Here is an 8,564-nt window from a genome sequence, read left to right on the forward strand (position 1 = left end):
TAAGTATAAGCGTACCACGAGCTCATCAGCCCCAACGTTTCTCTTCGGTGAGTGTTTTGCAAGTACTATAGCTCGCACAGTAGCTAGCCTACTAACACCAACAATCATCAAACAAGCCCTGCTGATATGATAAACAGTTCAAACTTACATCTAAGCATGCCATATATTACATCAAAAGCTGGCGAGGATACATCTGTTTCCATAACTTGGAGAGGGTTCGCATGATTCATCGCATGATTCACTATCAAACAAAAGTAGCAAGATCCGCCCACACAAGACAATGCACTAACCCTAAGATGGTTTGATAACACGCATCATTCTGGTAATTAAACACAGGGCAATGCAAACTACCCTAAAGGATTAGCACGACCAACTATTTCTTGTCATCGATCTCTCGGGCAATGACACAGCACGAACAGCGGCATGGGAATCGATTTCTGGGGCGATGTCCACAGGACTGACCGCGACATCGGAATCAATCTCTGGGGCGATGTCCACAGGATGGACAGCGGCATCGGAATCGATCTCCAGGGCGATGCCAACAGGACGGGCCACGACATTAGAATCATCAAGGACAACCATCGGCACCTGCACAACCCTAACATATTAGCAAGCACATTGCAAATAATCAAAAAGCAAGCACATTGCAAATAATCAAAAACCACAACTATGGTAATAAGCCATTATTTTTTACCTTGTGCACCTCACCGGGGGATCTCATCCCTCCTGGGGCCATCTCCTCGTCCTCGATGGGGGACATCACCTTGGCAGGGGAATACTGCTTCTCAACGGCGACTATCTCCTCAAACTCGGTCTTGAGCCTCACATAGGTGGCAATCAGAGTTCCTGGGGTAGGCACGGTGGGGCCCTTGCTGTTCTTCCAACTTTCTTTGAGGAGTTTGTCCGCCAACGTCCTCAACTCTTTGGCCAGTGCTTGTTTCTTGGAGTTCTTCGTCTCCATGGGTTGGCCCGCCAACATGGTCAACTCGTTGGTCGGTGCTCGCTTCCTGGAGATCGCTGTCTCCAGTGGGTTGTCTGCCGACAACTCTTTGCCTAGTGCTCCAGGATCATCAATGAACTGACAAACAAAAAGCAATCGAAAGGAAACCATAATCGCAATGAAAACAGGAAAAGAATAGGATGTGAGAATCGGTCGGTGCTTCGCAAAAAGAAGATTATTGGAATGAAAATATAGCAGCATAACTGATTCGCCCACCTTTCCATCGTCGGTAGAGAAGAAAAATGGCAGAAGTGAGTAGCCTGGAGTGAGGTTTTCTTCAAGAAAGGGAAGAAAGGGCTTGAACGAGCGTTCTAATGAAATGATGGTTGCTTCGTCCAGTCCAACTTGGAGGCCACATTACCACTGCTGGTAAAGGTGTGGGTTTTGTGATATGACGGGTCATGACGGCCACACCAGGGTGACAGGTGAGTCTCGACTGTAGCACCTCGCTGTGATTTGGTGGATGGCACGCGGGCCCGGATGCTTTGAAATGTCCCGCATGTAGATAGAGCGGCTAGTCATATAGGAGTGCTCAATATTGTGCACCGCGACCAAGGCGGAGAGGAAAACGAGAGAACTACGTAATTAGTGCATGAGTTTAATTAGGGTAGTTTTGTAAAGTACGAGATACATTCCTCCAGTAGCAAAATGCCTTGGTTCATGAGATTTGAGATTTGAGCCCTATAAACCGGAAGGGAGGGGGTACTGCACACGGTGTAGTCTAGTCACTTGTTTTTTTTTGAGCCGAAGTCTAGTCACTTGTTGAAATCTCTAGAAAGGCAAATACTCCTTTCCGGTTTACAGGTCTATACTACTCCCTCCGTCTAGGTGTGTAAGTCATCTTACAAAAACCAAATAGTCCCAAAACACTTAGGCGCGGTGCATTAACTTCTACCTTGTTTCTTGTTTCTTGACATACGTATCAACCAATAAGAGATGAGAGGTGTGCATGCTTTTAATGACTTGCAATGGCTAGTTCATTGCATGGAATGCTATTAATTAGCAAAAAAACATTGGTGACCCCAGGAGGAAATAGTGCTAAGCGTGTGGACCTATGCAGAATGAGTATCAACCAATGGATAATGGAGTTTAATTGTTAAACAATAGCAATTTTGTCTCATGCAAGAGCCTGGCTAGTACTCTAAGGAACCGCACCATGCGAGCGTTCGCAACTGCCACGTTCAGTTTGCGCTTGGCTCTTCGCCTCTTCGAGAAGACGAACAATGATGTTACTCCTACTTCTACAGTATCGAATCCACTGTTGCATGTCCGTCCACCTCGTGCGGGAGGGATAGCGTGTAGCGAAAGCTTCTACTTACTGCTCCCGCCTTTGCATCCATGACAGGTGGGCCCAACAGGTGGTTGGCCCACCTGTCATGCAGCCAAAGGCAGGTGCAGTTAAGGCACCGGAGCTCAGTCCGCGAGGGAGAGGGCGTCGTAGTAATCAAATTTCTCGGTCTTGTACAAGTTGACGCGACACATCAAAGCACTGCACTCGATAAAAGTCTTTTTACACATTTCAAATGGGCTACTTCGTACTCCCTCCTTTCCGGTTTATAGGGCTTATCTCAAAATTTTAGTTTTTCCATTTTATAAGGCTCAATTTGGTTGTTTCCCATCACATGTTCAGATTCCAAGGTGCATTAAATCATTGCATGCAAGTATTAAGAGAAAATTGACCAATGCATGTAATTTATGCATGTATGCATTGCAATTAATGCATTGGTAAACATACTTTTTTGAGGAAAACAAGAGCATTAATTTGGGTGCTTTTGCAAACTCTAAAAGGTATTCCACCACTCACCATCTACCTTTGTTGGTGAGATTTTTGAATTGAGCCTTATAAACCGGAAAGGAGGGAGTATGTAGGAGTAGACATATTCTGCTTCGTATGTACTCCCTCCGTTCCAAAATATAAGTCTTTTTAGAGATTTCACTATGAACTACATACGAAACAAAATGAGTGAATCTACACTCTAAAATATGTCTATATACATCCGTATGTAGTTTGTAGTGGAATCCCTAAAAAGACTTACATTTAGGAACGGAGGGAGTAGTCAGTTGTTGCAATCTCTAAAAAGACTTATATTTGGAAATGGAGGGAGTACAACGCATGCATGCATGCCGTGACTTTCCTTTTGATACTTGCATGTGTTGATTTGATGCACCTTGCCAAATTTTGACTATGAATTTAACTAACCAAATTTTCATGCATGTCACAAAAATCACGGGGCTGTTTGGATCGTGACTATGTTTGTCTTATGTTGCCACATTACTTTTCCCACACTTGCCACACTTGCCTAACCTGAGTTGCTCAAATTGTTAGACACACTTTGGCTTGCCTAAGGGAATCTTGCCACAATTTTTGTGTCTATGACATGTGGGTTTCACTGCTAATAAAAAAAATTCTTGTCTTAGGTGTGGCTAATAAAAAAGACTTATATTTAGGAACGGAGGGAGTAGAAAATATAAATAATAATGCATGTTGGGGCAACCCACGTTTCCGCTAATTTTAGCCGTGGGCTTGTTCACAATTTTTACGAGGGGGTGGTTGTTCATTTAATGGAGGGACTTGTAGTACCAGACTTGAACAATACAAAGTGCGACTTGGCACATCGTAACACCAGTTGGAACAAGCGGGTAGCTATCTCAAAAAACAATTAACAACTAAAAAAACTGTGACCTGGCATGTAGTAGTACACAATTTTAAACGATTGTTTTGATGGAGTGAAAAAGGAAAACTACCCCACTACTTATATATAGTCCGGAGCTTCCGCGCTTGCTTGCTAGGGATGCTCTATTCACACACTCTCATCCTCTCCAGATCTAAACAAGATAGGGGTAGTAACACTGTCTTTCTCCCTTCAAAAAACACTGGCTTTCTATCCTCACCGCTGGTTACAGATCCGGACGTATCCCCCTCCGCCGGTGAAGGGGAGGAGGGGCAGCGTTTAGGCCGTCATCGACAGCGAGGGAGGAGACCCACTGCCGGCCGCACCGTTATCTCTGGCTGAGCACCGGCGCGGGAGGTCCTCCGATCCCTTCGTCGTTGCCTGTGGGCGGATCCGGCCTCCTGCCGCCCACCTATCCACATCCCGACGACCTCAGGTATATCTTCATTCAAAACCGCCTTAGCTCTACTTCCCCAGCTCGCTACGTCGCTGCATGTGCATCATTTTCTACCTCTCAGCCCCTCTCGATCGGATGGTCCAACGTCATCTTTTTTTCTTCTATTGTTAGAGGTAAAGCTACTTCATGGAGTCGAATCTTGTACTCCCTCCGTCCGAAAATACTTGTCATTGAAATAAAGTGGGGGATGGGGGAATTTAGTATGTACATAGGACTTGGTACAAACAGGAAGGAAAGGGGATGAAAGTAGTACAGACTGGTCATGCAACCGGTCTCTTGGTCGAAAAGGGAAATATAGGGGTAACGCTGTACACAGTGGTATGACCAGGACTAGATTTGCTATCCACACATAGGAGTAGGTGGCTAGAGTGAACAAAAATGGGACCAACCCAGATATGTTTCTTGGATGTTTGTTTCTCGGGGCAACAAACTATGAATCACCACTTTATGCCCCTGTTTATGTACATGGTGCTCTACTGCTGGTGCACCCACTGTCCCATGCCCTTATACCAAATATTTAGGCTCCGGTCGGAATAAAGGGGCAGAAAACATAGGTCTTGATGAAAATAGAGGAATAGGAAAGGAATGTAGGTATAAAAATATGGAACAGCGAACCGGAGGAAGCTCTCAAGAGAATGTGTTCGGATGGACTACGAAATGTACAGATTTGTTTTTTTAGAGTAGCATGCTTGGCAGTATGAGATGCTATTTGTTTATTTAGCTGCACAGTGACTACTCTTGTCCTCACCTCATGTACCACACATAGGTTGATTTTTTTATTCCGGCAAACACAGCACAACAACTTGTCTAACGCATGGCAGCGAGCGCCTGCCTCGGGCTTCCGCCCAAAAAATGAGCAGCGCGTGGATGTTTCTAATCCGATGGAATCAGTACTACCAGACTAGCTTTCCTATGAAACACTATTCATCTTTCCCGTGTTCCGAACGGTTGGAAGGGAAATAATACCGTAGGAATTGTGTTCCTACGAAAATCCTGCACCAAACCTGTGAACCGAACGCAGCCTTAGTTGTTCTTAATATAATGTCCCTGGTAAAAATGAAGCCATGCCACTGTTTTTGCCTGTAATTGTTTGAGACTCTGACAAGTTTAGCCAAATGTTTTTGCCTGTAATTGTTTGAGACTCTGATTGTTTCCTTTGTGCCTTTTTGTGCAAACAGGGATATCCAATTCACCTGGTTGCTGTTGTGACCTTTTGGTGCACTGCACAAAACTCTTCTTAAAAGAAGTGACTTTTGTGTTGTTTAACTGGAATGTCAGATGGAACAGTTGGTTCATTTTGGTGGAACTGCACAAAGGGAGATTTGTGTTCCAATCCTCATCATCCATATTGGCGCCATAACCTTCCTTTAGGTAAGAATGATATTTAATGCATATGTTCATCTCTATTTTCCGACTGCCATGAGAAAATAATGTTGTTTTTTACTAGTACACTTGTACTCCCTCACTGACAAAACCAATTCTGAATTAGAAGGCCAATCATGTACTTGGTTTCACCAACTGGTGAGGATAAAGAGAAACAGAGCATGAAGAGGAAGAAGAAGAAGAATAAATAGTGCCAAGGCGATCTTTCTGAAGCCAGAGGCCTCAGTCAAGGCTATTCACCGGCTCCGGCAACGACTACCTTACATGTGAGACGATCCTCCAGGGAGCCCTTCCACTTCTGTTGTCTCACTTAATTAATTAGGAGTACTTAAGTACCACTAATTTATTACTGCCTAATTTTCCTGTTGGAGTTAAACAAATGTTTAGTAGGACCCTATGCTGAATCATGTACGTGTGAATGTTTGTCTATGGAGGTGAATCATGTGGTGGAGCAGGGAGGGAATATTATTAGTGTCATGACATAATAGTGCTATTGTTTTGCATGTCAATTTATTGCCATTGGTTCAATGAGGCAATGTTTTGCGTATTGTCCATCATGAATTTGATGCTACTGTTTGAGTAATATGCTAATGTCTTCCTATCCTTTCTCACTAAGCTAATGAAGGTTTCACCTTGTTCCTACTTGTGCAAACAGGGATCATGTTGTGCCAATCATACATTTTAGTGGAACTACACAAGACAATACAATGAACTGTATCCCAGCCAGTGCTTTAACTCTGCCGGAAGTTCTTGGTAATCTTTCGATATAATCTCAGCACTGGTAAACAAGAGTGATTCCAACCATACATTTGAAGTGCACAAAAATATATACTATTGTGTGATTCCAGTGAGTGCTTTATCATCTCTTATGGGACTACATGAATAAGCTTTTTTTCTCAAGTTGGTACGGGCCTAAGGCCTTCATCCATATTAGTTTGCTGTCATCTCTATTTGTATCATGCTACTATCATGAGAAACTCCTTTATCTTTGCACTTTTAAGTTTTGCAACCTATGATAAATGACAATGCTTTGAGTGTTGAGTTGAGCTAATTGGCACTGATTAAATAAACTAATACCTCTCTTTAAGCAAGACTACTATGTTGCTAACTTTACCCATTAAAGTAATGAGGGTGCTTCTATTTGTTAGTGTATGTTTCATCAACTAGTCCCACTATTACAGTAATCTCACTCTCTCAATATATGTGCCAACAGGGATGCTCGATTTTGGTGGAACTGCACAAAAACTTTGGGTGCTTCATTGCCTCGACAGCTTCCGTCCTTTCCTGTCAGTCGCTAATCTCCGCTTCCTTTCTTCCTTTGTCGTCAGTCGCTTGGCTTATCTCGGCTTCTAGTTAAAGGAAATAGTAGTTGATATGCTACCTCACACAGGTTGGTACTGGTCTTTATCCTGATTATTGTGCCTGTCATATGTATTGGTAATTTGGTATTGTGCTACTGTTTGCCGATTTCATAAAGGAGTAATTTGGAGCCTGAACTCGCAGGCACATCATTACATCGGGTGATTTCAGTAGAACTGCACAAAATGATTAGATGGACAGGTACTTATGCTGCTGCTATGTACTCCAAAGTTCACTCAGACAAGCATCGATGTTGACAAGAAGTGCCTATATTCATTCGAGTATCAACCGGCGTCAACCAATTGTCAAACTCCAAGTATTAGGAGAGTGAACGCCAAAAATATTGCTTGGTGCATAGCCCAGAAAAACGCAGTCCAGTCTTTGGTCCCAACTTGTGCCTTTTGGTTATCGGCACATATGGTAGTGAACTATATGGCATGGAGTCTAAAGATTCCAGACAAGTTGGTTGACACGTATATTCATCTGGCACTTAATCAGTCTGCACGCCAAGGATGCTCCATTTCAGTTGAACTGCACAAAAAATTTGGGTGGTTCATTTTCTCAACCGCCTCCTTTCTCGTGTGCAATGTAGAATTTTGGCGAGATACAGGACCAAGATGAGTCAGTAAACTAGTTGGATGAAAGTAGTGGCCAAGTTGCTCAAACCTCCCTCGGCACGAGGCCACTATTTGAGGATAAACCTACAAGCAAAGTTCAGATTGTCTGTGCTGCCTCTTATGTACTCGAAAGTTTACTCGTACAAGAACTAATTTTAGCAAGGAGTACCTCTGATTGAACACCATTTACCAGTCTGTACCCTAGGTAATTAAAGTTCTTCCATGGATCATATTGGCTGTGATCTCAATATTTGGATGCATAAACATACCGAACATGTGTATATCTGAATCTTTTTGTGAATTATGTATGAATATTGTCATGTGATCTATCAATCATTTGGATGCATAGATATGTTGAGCTTGTGTATATATGAATCTTTTGAGTTGTTGATAGTGAATGTTGGCTATGAATATGAAAGTGTCCTGTGAACCTGAGTTTGATATGAATTGCAACAGAACCAGTTATAACCCTTCTCCTCCTCTCAATCTGCGACTCCACTGCCGCGTTTTCCTATCTCCGAGTCGTTCCCGTCCGGGGCCTCGCCGTCGTCCATTGCCTCGCTGTGTTCGGTGAGGCGTGGTCAACAAATGAGAGTCATCGGAAGAGACTGTACGTGGAGGCCTGACGGCTGGGACCCACGAGGTCCATGGTCGCACGCAAGGAAAGTTCCTCCTTATTAAGCTGAAAAAAATGTTTCCTCCACCTGACAGCTGGGACCCACTGGCTGTATCTTCGCACGGAAGGAAGTGCCTCCTTGTTTTGCGAAAAAAATTATTCATCCCGTTGACATCTGGGACCCGTCAGATTTGGTGACTGACTTGTGGGCCTGCTAAGCGGACGTGTACGCACGGCTTTGTCAACTTAATCAACAAATGATTCTAGCAGCTGGACCGTTGGATGTTAATCCAACAGCCGTGCTCCTTCTTCAACCTCTGTTCTTGCTCCTGTCTCCCGTGGGCGGCACCGCGGCTGTGCTGCCGCGCACCCGAACCAGTGAAGTTTCCCACTCCTCTCCATCTGCGACTCCACTGCCCCGTCTTCCCCATCTCCAGGCCGTTCCAGTCTGGGTGCGCTC

Source organism: Triticum dicoccoides, chromosome 7B (assembly GCF_002162155.2).
Source record: "Triticum dicoccoides isolate Atlit2015 ecotype Zavitan chromosome 7B, WEW_v2.0, whole genome shotgun sequence".
Lineage (NCBI taxonomy): Eukaryota > Viridiplantae > Streptophyta > Magnoliopsida > Poales > Poaceae > Triticum > Triticum dicoccoides.